The sequence below is a fragment of the Zootoca vivipara genome, chromosome Z2 (assembly GCF_965207765.1).
Source record: "Zootoca vivipara chromosome Z2, rZooViv2.hap1.1, whole genome shotgun sequence".
Classification (NCBI taxonomy): Eukaryota; Metazoa; Chordata; class Lepidosauria; order Squamata; family Lacertidae; genus Zootoca; species Zootoca vivipara.
This window is the reverse complement of record NC_142585.1, coordinates 22,061,406-22,075,201: the sequence shown is the minus strand read 5'-3', so window position 1 is coordinate 22,075,201 and position 13,796 is coordinate 22,061,406. Positions and strand designations below refer to the sequence as shown.

The 13,796-nt window shown below is 43.1% G+C and overlaps 1 long non-coding RNA gene across 1 annotated transcript; it reads left to right on the top strand.

Annotated features, from left to right (window-relative positions):
* The first annotated feature begins 5,811 nt into the window (after window positions 1–5,811).
* LOC132591495 (uncharacterized) lies at window positions 5,812–11,534 on the top strand. The gene is made up of 2 exons (XR_015948663.1): window positions 5,812–6,582; window positions 8,826–11,534. It is a non-coding gene; the product is annotated as an uncharacterized LOC132591495 (long non-coding RNA).
* Window positions 11,535–13,796: the final 2,262 nt, after the last annotated feature.

Sequence of the window (13,796 nt, the reverse complement as noted above, 5' to 3'; positions counted from 1 at the left end):
AGGCCTCTGGTTTTTTAACAAAGGTGTTTTTCAACACTTTTTTAAATTCATTATAAATCTTTTCCCATAAGTCTCTCACTTGGGGGCACATCCACCACATGTGGAAGAAGGTTCCTTCTTGCTTTTTACATTTCCAGCATTTATTATCTTGTTTATGATAGATCTTTGCTAGTTTTACCGGTGTCAGGTACTATCTATACATCATTTTCATCAAATTTTCTTTTAACACTGTACACGCGGTAAATTTCATATTATGCTTCCATAACCTTTCCCAATCTTCCACCATGATGTTATGTCCTACATCGTTTGGCCATTTGATCATAACACATTTTGTTTGTTCATCTTTTGTATGCCATTCCAACAATAGATTATACATTTTTGACAAATTCTTACTTTTTGAATCTAGCAATTCCATTTCCAATTTAGACTTTTTCATTTGAAAACCAACTTTTTTATCCATTTTATACATTTCATTAATTTGATGATATTGAAACCAATCATTTACCTTACTCTTCAACACCTCATAAGATTTTAACTTCATCTGGTCACCTTCCTCCATTAGAATATCACTATATTTCAACCATTTTGTTGACATATTCAATCTTTTCTGTGTCTTAGCTTCTGTTGGTGAAATCCACCTGGGTGTTTTTGGTTCTAACAAATCTTTATACCTAATCCATACATTATACAAGGATTTTCTAATAATATGACTTTTAAAGCCTTTATGGACCTTAACTTTATAATACCATAGATATGCATTCCATCCAAACGCATTATCATGTCCTTCCAAGTCAAGTATGTCATCATTGTCTAACGCAAACCATTCTCTTAACCAGCAAAAGGCTGCTGCTTCATAATATAACTTCAGATCTGGTAGGGAAAAACCACCTCTTTCCTTAACATCCGTTAAAAGTTTATATTAAATTCTTGGGTTTTTTTCCTTGCCAGATAAATTTTGATAATATTTTTGCCATTCTTTAAGACAACCAACATTATCAACAATAGGTAATGCTTGAAATAGAAATAACATCTTTGGAAATACAGTCATTTTTATAACAGAAATGCGGCCCATAAGGGATAATTTCAAATTTGACCATCCTTCTAGATAATATTTTATCTCTTTCCATAATTTCTCATAATTGTTTTTAAACAAATTAATATTCTTTGCAGTCATAGTCACCCCCAGGTACTTCACCTTCTTCACAAATGTCAACCCTGTAATGTTCTGTAATCTATTAATTTCCTCTATTGATAAATTTTTGCCTAAGACTTTAGTCTTTATTTTATTTAATTTAAATCCTGCCAACTGTTCGAGCTCCTGAATCACTTCCAAAGCACTAATCACACTTGTCTCTGGATCTTGCAAAGTTAATACTAGATCATCAGCAAAGGCTTTTAACTTATATTGCTTTGAACCTACTACAATTCCTTTCACTTCCTCATTTTCCCTGATCATATTCAATAAAACTTTCAGGACTGTTATAAGAAGTAGAGGGTATAGTGGACACCCTTCCCTGGTGCCCTTTTCAATTCTAATTTCCTCTGAAACTATGTTGTTTATTATAATCTTTGCCTTCTGGTCAGAATAAATTGCTTTTAAACCATTGATAAAGCCCTGCCCCACCTCCATGCTTTCCAAATTCTGTACTGTATCATAAAACTCCAAGAGACATTGTCAAAAGCTTTCTCTGCATCAATGAACATTAATACTGCTTTGGTGTTGATCTTTACTTCTAATTGCTCTAAAATATCAATAATATTTCTAATATTATCTTTCATATGCCTCGCAGGCAAAAAGCCTGCTTGATCTTGATGAATCTGATCTTTCAGTACCTTCTTCAATCTTGCAGCCAATATATTTGCAAAAATTTTGTAATCCACATTTAACAGGGAGATGGGGCAGTAATTCTTCATTTGCATTCTGTCCGTATCTGGCTTCGGTACCAGAGTTATAAAAACATCTTTCCAGGTATCGGGTGTTTGGTCCCCTCCTAAAATGTTATTACACACATCTTTCAATGGCTCTACTAGCCAATCCTTCAAAACTTTATAATATTTTGCTGAAAGCCCGTCTGGTCCTGGTGGTAAATACTTCCCTTTGGCACCCTTAGTGATTTCATTAGCAAAGACATAGTGGCCCAGTCATAGAATCATAGAATTGTAGAGCTAAAAGGGGACCTGCAAGGGTCATCTAGGCCAACCCACTGCAATGCAGGAATCACAGCTAATCTTTCCACCTGTTGCTGCCATTCTTGTGTTTCCTTCATTTTCCCATAGGCTGACATGGTCAGATTTTTCTCATTGCCTCCTTTAAGTTCCTATTTAATATAAGGCAAGGCTATTTATTTTGAAGGCCCAGAACAAGAGACTATTTACTGTATTGGTGTGTGGCGAATTTTTTTATAGGGGAAACGTTAGGGCCAGAGGTGCCACCTTGTGAGGGTGATTGGGGCAGACATGAGCATCACTACTCCCTCCCTATACCGGGCAGAAGCTTCCCAGGCTTTGGGAAGGAAGCCCCAGGCTTTCATACTTAACACTCTAATTTACTGGGAACATTTAGGGGACTTGCGAATAATAATAATAATAATAATAATAATAATAATAATAATAATAATAATAATTTATTATTATTATTATTATTATTTATACCCCACCCATCTGGCTGGGTTTCCCCAGCCACTCTGGGCGGCTTCCAACAGAAATATTAAAATACAGTAATTTCTTAAAGATTAAAAGCTTCCCTAAACAGGGCTGCCTTCGGATGTTCTCTAAAAGTCTGGTAGTTGTTTTTCTTTTTGACATCTGGTGGGAGGGCGTTCCACAGGGCGGGTGCTACTACCGAGAAGGCCCTCTGTCTGGTTCCCTGTAACTTGGCTTCTCGCAGCGAGGGAACCGCCAGAAGGCCCTTGGCACTGGACCTCAGTGTCCGGGCAGAATGATGGGGGTGGAGACGCTCCTTCAGGTATACTGGACTGAGGCTGTTTAGGGCTTTAAAGGTCAGCACCAACACTTTGAATTGTGCTCGGAAACATACTGGGAGCCAATGCAAGACTGGGAGTCTTTCAAGACCGGTGTTATGTGGTCTTGGCGGCTGCTCCCAGTCACCAGTCTAGCTGCCGCATTCTGGATTAATTGTAGTTTCCGGGTCACCATCAAAGGTAGCCCCACATGCTTGGTTCTCCCTAGTCCACCGAGCACACACCACTGGTTTACTGGTGAACAGGCTAACATAGAACAACGTAGGAAAATGAAAGCAACCACAAAAGCAAGCCAAAGGGTGGAGCCTTAGCTCCAACACATAATAACAAGACACAATATTTAATTCTATGATTATCAGTTACTACATTAAGCCAACCTGCTTATGCAGGTTGCCACTATTTCCCCGCTTAGCACTGAGATTTTCAGAGTACTGTATACTCCATGGAAGGGGGAAACTGTGGAACAGTCAAGAACATCTATACTTGGCCCTGCCCTCTTTTGTTTTTTAAATGACACAGTGCAAGGCCATTTTGATCAGGGATAGATTATTGAACAAGCTTACAAAGCTCTTGCGTAGGACTTGTGATAAGCAGTGCTTTTTTCTTAAAAAAATGTTTAGGCGTACTCTCATTTTGACTCAAGAAAATCACTATTTTATAGTTCAAATCAGAAAAAAATAAATACAGTAAATGGACAAAAGTACAAAGATTCACAAAATGCTTAGGGCTATGCGTCTCCCCAGAAAAAAAAGCACTGGTGATTAGCATAATAACAGCACCAGGCTGGTGCTTGGTGGTGTTGCTAGAATGTATTATGTATGTGCTTGATTTGCTTAGCAAAAAAGTTCATTAAGTGATTTGTTCTGCCACCCAGCAAATTTCAAGTGCTCTGTAATTTAAAATAAAAATAAAAATTGGAGAACCACCATTCTAAGCACACTCTTGTGAACAACCCCATTTATTTTGCAGAAGCAGATGTGGTTTTAAAACACAAGAGGGCAGCCAACGATAATCCAGAAGAAATCCCATTCCCTTGTATTTCAGTGTATTTTCTCCTAAAAGGAAGGCAATATACATATCAGCTAGGATCTAAATTCCATTGGATCCAGTCCTGCCCAGAGCTTGGAGAGTTCATTTTAAGAAGGACCTACTTCTAGTCCAAGTCCAATATGTCCAAAAAGGAATTCCAGTACACATTCAGCTATTGATCTGCCCTGAATATTCCAATATTCAATTTCATTTGCTGGTCCTGAGTTCTGTCACAAGAGAGAGAAAACCTCCAGTTTCTCCACCACATGCACAAGCTGTTCTGCAACCTCTGAATGATAGTTTGTGCATGTGATTGTGTGTGTATTCTAAACAAACAACCAGACCAGAGCACCACACTGCTACCAGCAATGTGATTACAGTATACAAAGAGGATTATGCAAAGGTCCATCAAATTTCCAACAGTGGCCAGTCAGATACCTCTGGGAAGCTCACATACAATGGCACAACAATCTCCTCTATTCTTTGTCTCCAGGTTCTAGCAGCCAGGGGTATACTGCACCTGATCTTGAAAGCTCCATTTACCTGTAAGGGCCAATCGCCAGTGTGGGGCAGTGGTTATGAGTGGAAGCCTAGGTTTGAAACCCTTCTCAGCCTAACCTGCCTCAAAGTGTTGTTAGAAAGGATGAAATTGTGGGAAGGAGCACGAAAACCTTCTTGGAGCAGGTTACAGGTAGGTAGCCGTGTTGGTCTGGATCGAAGTAAAATAAAAAAATTCCTTCAGTAGCACCTTAAAGACCAACTAAGTTTTTATTTTGGTATGAGCTTTCGTGTGCATGCACACTTCTGAAGAAGTGTGCATGCACACGAAAGCTCATACCAAAATAAAAACTTAGTTGGTCTTTAAGGTGCTACTGAAGGAATTTTTTTATTTTACTTCTTGGAGCAGAATGAGGATTTTAAGGGCCACATTCCCTTCTGGGCAGCCTTCTGGGGGCCACATGCCACTGGTGGGTGGGACCAGAAGCTAAAATAGGCAAGGGTCTCTGTATTCCATCCAGGCAAGCAAGAAGCATGATCAAGATTCAAGGTCACATTCCAGCAGAGCAAAAGCCAGCGAAATCTGGTGCGGTATTGGACTAGGGCCTAGGAGACTAGGGTTCAATCCCAACTTGACAAAGAAGCTCATAAGGTGACCTTGAGTTAGTCACACTGTCTCTCGGCCTAACCTACCTTACAGGGTTGCTGTGGGGATTAAACAAAGGGAGAGAGAACCATGTACACCACCTTGAGCTCCTTGGGAAAAAAGGTGGGAAATAAATGTAATAATAAACAAACAGATAAAAAGAAGGTGCAATGAAGGTGCAAAGCAATGAGGGCTGGGGCTGGGGAGGGTGCATGTGGCCTTCAAACAACCCCCGAGGGCCAGATAGAGAGACTTGGTAGACCACATTCAGTGCCCAGGCCTGAGATTCCCCACCCTGTACCAGATAGCAATATAGATAATGGTAATAAAAATAATAGCTGTCAATAGACTTGTGCTCCATCAATATCCTCCATCAATTCCTTTTGAAGCTGCCTAAATCAGCGGTCATCTGGTGGCATGGCAGTGAACTCATTTAGATAATTATGTGCTGTGCAACTGACACTGGGACTCTCTTTACAGGCACACCCTGTAAGATGCAAACGAGGGACTAATTTTATTTATATTAAACAGACCGACTGAGTGCACAAACATTGGTTAACAGTGCTGACAATGAGCTCTCTGATTAAAATTACATGGTGCAGTATGGAATGTTTACATTTTCTGCGACAGCACATAACATCCCCGAATAAGTGCCTTTATAGGGTGGCAATGACCAGGGCCAGAATAATCCTGGTCAGGCCACGCAGGAGAGCAAGAAGAACTCCATTTTGTATATTCAATTCTAAATCTCTCTGTTTACAGGCACAGCATGTTTGCACATCTAATGCAAAGATCTAACCACACACAGCACTTCTAAGAAATTCTAGCATAAACCACAAGAGCAAGAGGATGTAGCCCACCGCAAATTATAAGTAGAGCACAACCACAATTGTGCCTGTAAAATTCCACATAGACACGTGTATGAAGGTACCAGGTACATAACGCCACCTAGTAGAGTTGGGCGGGTGACTTTGCATCTTGGGGTGCTCTCTCTTGATTGGTTGATGAAGTACTGCAGAAAGGCTGATCTTCACTTCACTCTGTCAAAAAGGTATAAAAGCACTCTGTGTATGCCCATGGGTCGGGCAGAATGAGGAATGGTTTTTTCCCTACTGCTCCATATTGTTTTGCCGACAAACCAATAATAAAATTGTTCAACTGCCTGAGATTTCGTCTGGTCAATTTGGGAAGCCAGTCATCCACCTTACATTTCTGGTGCCGTGACTCGGATGAGGGCATTTCCCTGAACCAGAGGCAGTCCCCTTTTGCCCCACTGGACAGGGCGCAGATTCCTAACGGCGCCTCTGGTCTGGTGCACACCGGCAGACTTTTTCCGGAGGATCAGAGGTGGCCCTTGAGTTTCCGTGCCCTGGACGAAGAGGCAAAAGGACCGAGGTTGGAAGGGAAGAACAGGAAAAGCCGGCTGGGGTAAGTAGAAAGGGAAAAGGTACCTTGAAGGGAATTGGCCCACTTTAATGAGGGGAAGGGAGATCCTGATCACATCTCCAGCGTGTTGGTAGTACTCAGTTAATCAGAGGTCAACTGGGGAACCAGGCGCTTTGGGTAAGAGGCAAAGGGAGGAGGAAAATGTGTATGTTAGTAGTCAGTAGGGAGGAGGTCCCCTGACAAATAGACACTTAGGAAACAAGGAAAAACTGGGAGGTAGAGTGTGGTAAAGTGTCCAATGCATGGTATGTGTGGCAAAGTTTGCAGTGTGTGCTGTGAATGAGGGGATACTTTACAGGGCCATAAATGGGAGGAGTATGGTCAAGAGGAGGGAAAAATGTGATTTCCCTAGAATTCATGATAGATAAATTCAGAATGCTATAAAAGAAATTTAATTTACAAGTCCTGCCAACAACAAGTTCAGAGAAAAAAAAGGTGGTGGAAACCAGTATTCCCCCAAAGAGAAGAAAGGCATTGTGAGAAAGAAGATGAAGAGAAAGGCAGTGGTTAAACAGCAACAAATGATGGCTCAAGGACCAGTGAGGAACCAGAAGGGGTTCAAATGTCACTGGTGAAGGTCAGTTGCTAGGGAAAGGAACCACTGGACCTTAAAGGACGGAGATGTCTCGGTCAATGTAAAAGAGGAAGGAAGAGTGTTCGGAGAAAGATGGGACAAGGGGGTCCCAGCAGAAGAGAGTTCATCGGTTTGGCAGGCATGGCAAGGAGCCATGGTCAAGGTGACTTAAGAGTTACCTGCATCTGGACTTTGTTATAAACATAGGCACCCAGTATTCTGTTTTTAAATATCCTTGAAACAGCACCAAAAAGCCAAAAGAAGCATCAGACTGATTTTATGCCTAAAAGGGCTGTACAAACAGACAGCGGATTGGTTCAGAAAAATCATCTCTGCAACCTTTAAAATGCTATTCACCACACTAGAAATGAGGCTACCGCCGCACAGGATACTGACAAAATGCCAGTAACGGTGCTCAGAAAATGTTTTCATATGCTTCAGCTGGCTTCAAAAGAAAAGAAAAGAAAAAAATCATGTACTTAAGTAGTTCACAACGCAAGAGACAATAGATTTTATTTGAACAATTAACATCTTTTCCCAAGTCCTGTTGGAGCTGTGCAGATTTTAATTTTGGGGAAACTTACAAGAATGGGGGAAAAGAGACACTTGAGTCCTTCTAAAAGCAAACTATGTTTAAAGGGTTTTACCCTCCTACCTGCAACCCCATTTCATATGTTTTTGTGACAGCAACGTTGGAAAATTTGTAGAACTACATATTTTAATGAAATGAATGTTTATCAACTAAAGAATTCAGGATAAGGTAGAAGGAAGTTATACTGAATGGAGATTTGTGTGTAAAGACATTGTCTGTTTGAATCTAACACTACCATTGGAAGACAGGCTGCGAAAAATCTCAAGCAGTCTCTCAAACCTCCGGCAGAGATGTGTGGCGTAACCCCCCTTATTTGGTTACACAAGCGATTCTGCATGATTTGTATTTGCACAACTTGCTTTCTCCTGCAACCTGCACTTAGAGACTGTGGCTGTGCCTGGCTGGTGTTGCCATTTCGGACATTCTATTGTGTGACATTGTGTGACCAAGACCGTTGCTGTGAAAGTAGGGAGAAAAAGATGTTATGCTTTGGAGGTCCACGTTTCAGCTTACAAAAACACTACTGCTCTAAATGCTTTGACTTTAAAAAATTTTATGTCTCACGGAAACAGCCCGTTGCTACAAAGCAGCTGTAAGTTTTTTCTTCTTCTAGAAACCACAAGACTTTGCATAATTTGAAAAACAGGCTTCAGTATCCTAGCAGAACTCAGCCGTCGGCAGCTGGATGGGAGGCAAATACGGATTTAAAGGACCCCTCCTTAACCCTGCACATGCATGAAGTTCTGTGGAAGGAAAGAGAAACCACGAGGAGATCCTGAAAGATGGACCAGACGTGGAATCCTGTTGCAAGCCTTGTGAAATTCGGCAAAGACTGCTGTAAGGCACTGCTGCTATATCCCAGAGATGACTTCTCAACTAACTGCTGCTACATCCCAGAGATGACTTCTGTGTGCCAGACACACCTCAATGTCCAATACGTGGGACGCACTACCTCGGAGAGTTTGGTGGTGGACTAACCAGCAAGAAGTTCTAAAACAGCAGCGGCAGCTACAAGGACAATATCTCTCTCCCCCCCCCTCCTTTGTTTTTTATCTACAGGAAATCACTCGAGCGAACAGCGTGTAGCCTTGCGGAGCCTGACACGATGGTTCCAGCCTGACGCTAACGAGTCCCTGAGTGAATCCTTGAAGGAAGGGAGACGAGACCCTCTTCATTCCTAGGTGGTGAGGTATCCATTCCATCCGGTGAAAGTGCCTGAGATGACCCCCTGGATCCACACCCTGCTGTACCTAATCAGGAGTGGGTACCCAGCGCACGGTGCACCAGTTTCCCCTTGCAGCGTCTGACCGGCAAAAGACGCCCAGCGCATGGGAAACCGAAGTAGCCCCTGCTGTGACACTCCGGACGCTGTCACTCGACGCACGGGTTGAGGAATGTCCATCTTATGCAGCACCAAACATCAAGGAGACAAGGAGACGCAGTAAATCTTAGACCCTTATATATGTATGTATGTATGTATGTATATTTGTATGGGAGGCATCAATTGAGTGGGACCCACAGTAGAAGTCTACCTGCCCCCAAAGCAGTATCCTTAATTTGGAAGGAAGGGCAGTGTACCTGCCTCACTTGAGCGAACAGACCCAAAACAGTTTCAGAAATTGAACCATGGGGTGGGTTCCAGCAACTCCCTAGGTCATACAGATATGGGGAGGGTTCCAGCAACTCCCTAGGTGATACAGGGCTATAGCTGGGTTGGGGATGTAACTGGAAGAGCTGGCCAGGTGCACCCCTCAGTTCTGGCTTTGGAAATGATGGGAGAAGCTTCTGGTAGCCCACTGATATCTAATGCAAGCCTCTCCTGATTCTGGCAAACTGGAACAATAGCCATTCTTTCTGTAGCCAAATGCTCAGCTAGGACAAACCTCCAATTGTTATATATATATATATATATATTCCTGGCCTTTAGAACTGTGTAGGAACTTTTGAAACCCACTGATTTGCATTGAAGCCCAGTACTGAGCTGAGAGAGAACTGTGTATTTTCCTGCTGACATAAAGTTTTGGAAACAGTGGCTAAAGCCCCTTGGCTTTTAGATTTCCAGCAACTATAGTATCCTAGTATCTCTGAAGACTAGTGTGGCCATTATAGATTCATGGCCCACCTGAGAGAAAGAACCCTTTGTTGCCAAAAGTCTGTATTGCGATTTTTTTGTTGTGCCTCAAATGGAAATGCAATGTAGTAGAAAGTGGCACTTGTGCTTCGACAAAAATGATGTTTGTATAATGCAAATATGTGTTCCCAGTTAGGTCTAACACGAAGGCTAAAAACTTCAACAGAAAATGCTTAGGAGTTATGGAAATAGATTAATCAAAAGCTGAACCAGGCTTAAATTCAGCAAGCATTTTTACTCTGCTTTATAGCATCAAGCTGAAGCAGGAAAAAAAAAACTTTCATGGTTATTTTACACTGACAGTTCTGCAGACTGAATGCCTTAATCTACAGGCTCTCAGAGTTTGTGTATAGCCCTATGAATTAGCTGATGGTGTCTATCCTAACAATGAATTATTATTTCCCCCTTAGGAAAGATTTCCAACCTCATGTGTATGTGTGGTAGCACTTTTAAGAAACTGTTTAGTAATGCACGTTATTCATTTGTTTTAGAAACACTAGCTTGTATACCTTAAGTTAAGAAGTTTCAAAATGAAGGTCTGAATGTGCCAGGTAACAAAATGTAGGTCTGTTTGTGAAATATTTTGCTATTTGATTTAAGAAAAGCAATGTACTAATGTCTTTAATGACTGCTAGTTCCTGATCACAGCCGGAGGTTCCTAGGTATTTTAACTGTTCAGTAGAAAAGGCAGCCCCCACCCCGAAGTTATCTATCTGCCTTGCACTATTTCCCTGGAAGTCAAAAACCTAACATTTGAGCAAGCTTCCAGTTAGCCTTCTTCTGCCCTACATACTTCTTTGAAGCCCAGCAATCTTCTGAGGGCTCTTAAGTCTCTCAATACAGCTTCTGGTAGCCCTTCTGAGACAAGCTGAATAACAAGCTGGGAAAAGTCAGCAGAAGCTTCCTCACTTACTTTGCTCTCTGTTGCCCATCCTTTGGCCTAACATTGGAGCATGGGAAGCTGCTGGCTCCTCTGTAGAATCATAGAGTTGGAAGAGACCACAAGGGCCATCCAGTCCAACCCCCTACCAAGCAGGAAACACCAGGAAACACTGTAGTGTGTTGGGTCAATCAAATGGAGATGCAGAAGCAGACCTGTTCTCCATCTCCATATTGAAGAGGAGGGAATATAGGGTGGCAATGACCAGGGCCAGAATAATCCTGGTCAGGCCACGCAGGAGAGCAAGAAGAACTCCATTTTGTATATTCAATTCTAAATCTCTCTGTTTACAGGCACAGCATGTTTGCACATCTAATGCAAAGATCTAACCACACACAGCACTTCTAAGAAATTCTAGCATAAACCACAAGAGCAAGAGGATGTAGCCCACCGCAAATTATAAGTAGAGCACAACCACAATTGTGCCTGTAAAATTCCACATAGACACGTGTATGAAGGTACCAGGTACATAACGCCACCTAGTAGAGTTGGGCGGGTGACTTTGCATCTTGGGGTGCTCTCTCTTGATTGGTTGATGAAGTACTGCAGAAAGGCTGATCTTCACTTCACTCTGTCAAAAAGGTATAAAAGCACTCTGTGTATGCCCATGGGTCGGGCAGAATGAGGAATGGTTTTTTCCCTACTGCTCCATATTGTTTTGCCGACAAACCAATAATAAAATTGTTCAACTGCCTGAGATTTCGTCTGGTCAATTTGGGAAGCCAGTCATCCACCTTACACCTTGACGAGCGGATGCAAATCAAGCTCTCAGTGTTGTTTCTTACCATCTTAGAGGCAGGAGTGTGTAGGCTGTGGGGAAACCAGACTCAGAGAGAGGAAGCTTGACATCACAGGGAGAAGTCCCTAACCAGAGCTATGCAGTGGGGAAGATAAGGATTTGGCAATCTTCCTTTTAATGATGTGTGTTGGTTTGATTGGCAGTAGCTGAAAATAAAGCATCTGAGCCTGGCTGAGACGAAACACTGCCACTCCAACTAACTGTGTTTACTTTAAACAGCTACGAACACTGAACTCAAAGTGTTCCTTCTCCTCTCGCGTGCCTGGGTTGAGCAGAGGCTTTCTGGTTTGTTAAATCAGCTTCCTGTGGCATTGATGCTGGGGAACTGTGGTTTAAGCCCCAATGCCAAGCTTTTAAAGGTTAGGTAGAGTGACCTCACTGATGGGACTCTAACACCCTACAAATCTGCTGCTACTCTCACACACGTATGGTTCATCTGAGTGGGCACACCTGATTCCACCTGGGCAACAGGACTGTGTTGTGCCCCTCTGGATTCAGCTCCATTGCCATCTTCTCCTGTTCAGCCCCTACCTGTAGCTAGTCAAAGCCCTTCCCCATCCCTCATAAGGCTATGTGCTCTGCAGGTGAGAAGGCCAGCAAATCTGCTTCCTGTGCTCTGGCACCTAGAGATAGAAGGGAGGACTTCTCCCCTTCATCCCTGGGTGCCTGCCTCCTGGTGCCTCCTTGCCTCTGCAGTTGCCAGGTCCTGCTGTAGGCAAGGGGCACACGACACCCAGGTCCACCGCTGGTTATCTTCTTGAACAGCATTTTTTTGGGTGTGTGTGTGTGTGCTGTTGTTACACTGTATGTGTTGCTCTTGATTTTTTTTTTGAAGTTTTCATGTTCAATATCATTGTTGGCTACCTGGGATGATCTTTGTGCTGGAAAGGTGAAAATGTCAGTTCCTGGTCTGCAGGGCTCGTTGGCAAAGTTCCCTCTCATTGACCTCTGTCCACAGGCATCTCTGGCAGCTGTGTGGGGTGGTGGTGACTATTTTATCCCCCCCACCCCGCTTAGAAATACCTGACATGGCAACACTCTGGAGTACTCTAGGAAATTTGAATAGCCTCAGATTGCTGCCAAGTGAGACCACAATGATCAAATCAAAGTACTTTATTCGACCGATAGTCAGGAAGAAAAACATTTCTCAATACAAATATAATAATATAAAACTGAAGGCATCAGAGGGATACATAAATGAAGTATGACCGCTCTACTGAACCTCCTACAGGTAACCCACATCAAGGCATTCGATTATACGTTTCCGACACTTAAGCGCTTCTCGGCCATTTGGCTAAGATCAAGTGTGAGACCACAATGAAGTGCTCAGTAGTGCAAATGTCAGGGCTGGGTGGAGTCACAGGTGGAGAGAGTTGCTGTTGCTCTCTGATGCTGTTCACAGGTTTCCCAGAAGAGCAGAGCTAGCCCAAGACATTTTGGCAGCTGAGGCAAATCACAATACGGCGCTTCCCCACCAGGTAAAAAGGGGTGAGCGAAGATCTACATCAGGAACCATGGGAGAATAAAGATCTACATCATAAACAAGGGTGGGAGGAGACCAGCAGTGCCTCCTATTTGCCAAAGAGGCTGTAGAGATGGCATGGGGGAGGGCTGCCAAGGAAGCAGCAGATCTGGCCTCCAAGTAGCATGCTGTAGTTGTTGTTGCCACTATGACAGCGGCGACGGCAGCAGCAGCATAGGGGGATGCTTTCCTTGGAGGCTGCATCTCCTGCCCTATAGATCCAGCTGCTTGAGGCAGTCACCTCACTTTGCCTCTTGGCCCTGCAGAAGAGGCATCTTGGTTGGCCACTGCAATAAGTTGAATTAGATGTGCGCCTTTGGCAGGGCTCTCTTGTGTTCTTACGAGGATTAGACAAATTCTCAAAGGATAAAACTATCCCTGGCAAGTAGCAGGAATGGCTATATTTCTGCCTTCACTGCTGGAGGGAGTATGCCTCTGAAGATCAGCTGCTGGGGATCACAAGTGGGGAGGGGTTACATTTAGGCCCTGCTTTTTGGCTTCCCACAGGCACCTGGTCTGCTGTTGTGAGATGGGCCTGATCCAGCTGGCGGTTCTGGAGAAAAGGGTGCCAGGTGTGGACACTGGCCTGAAAGGCGGGAAACAAATATGTTGAATGAACAAATAAATGTTACTTGGAC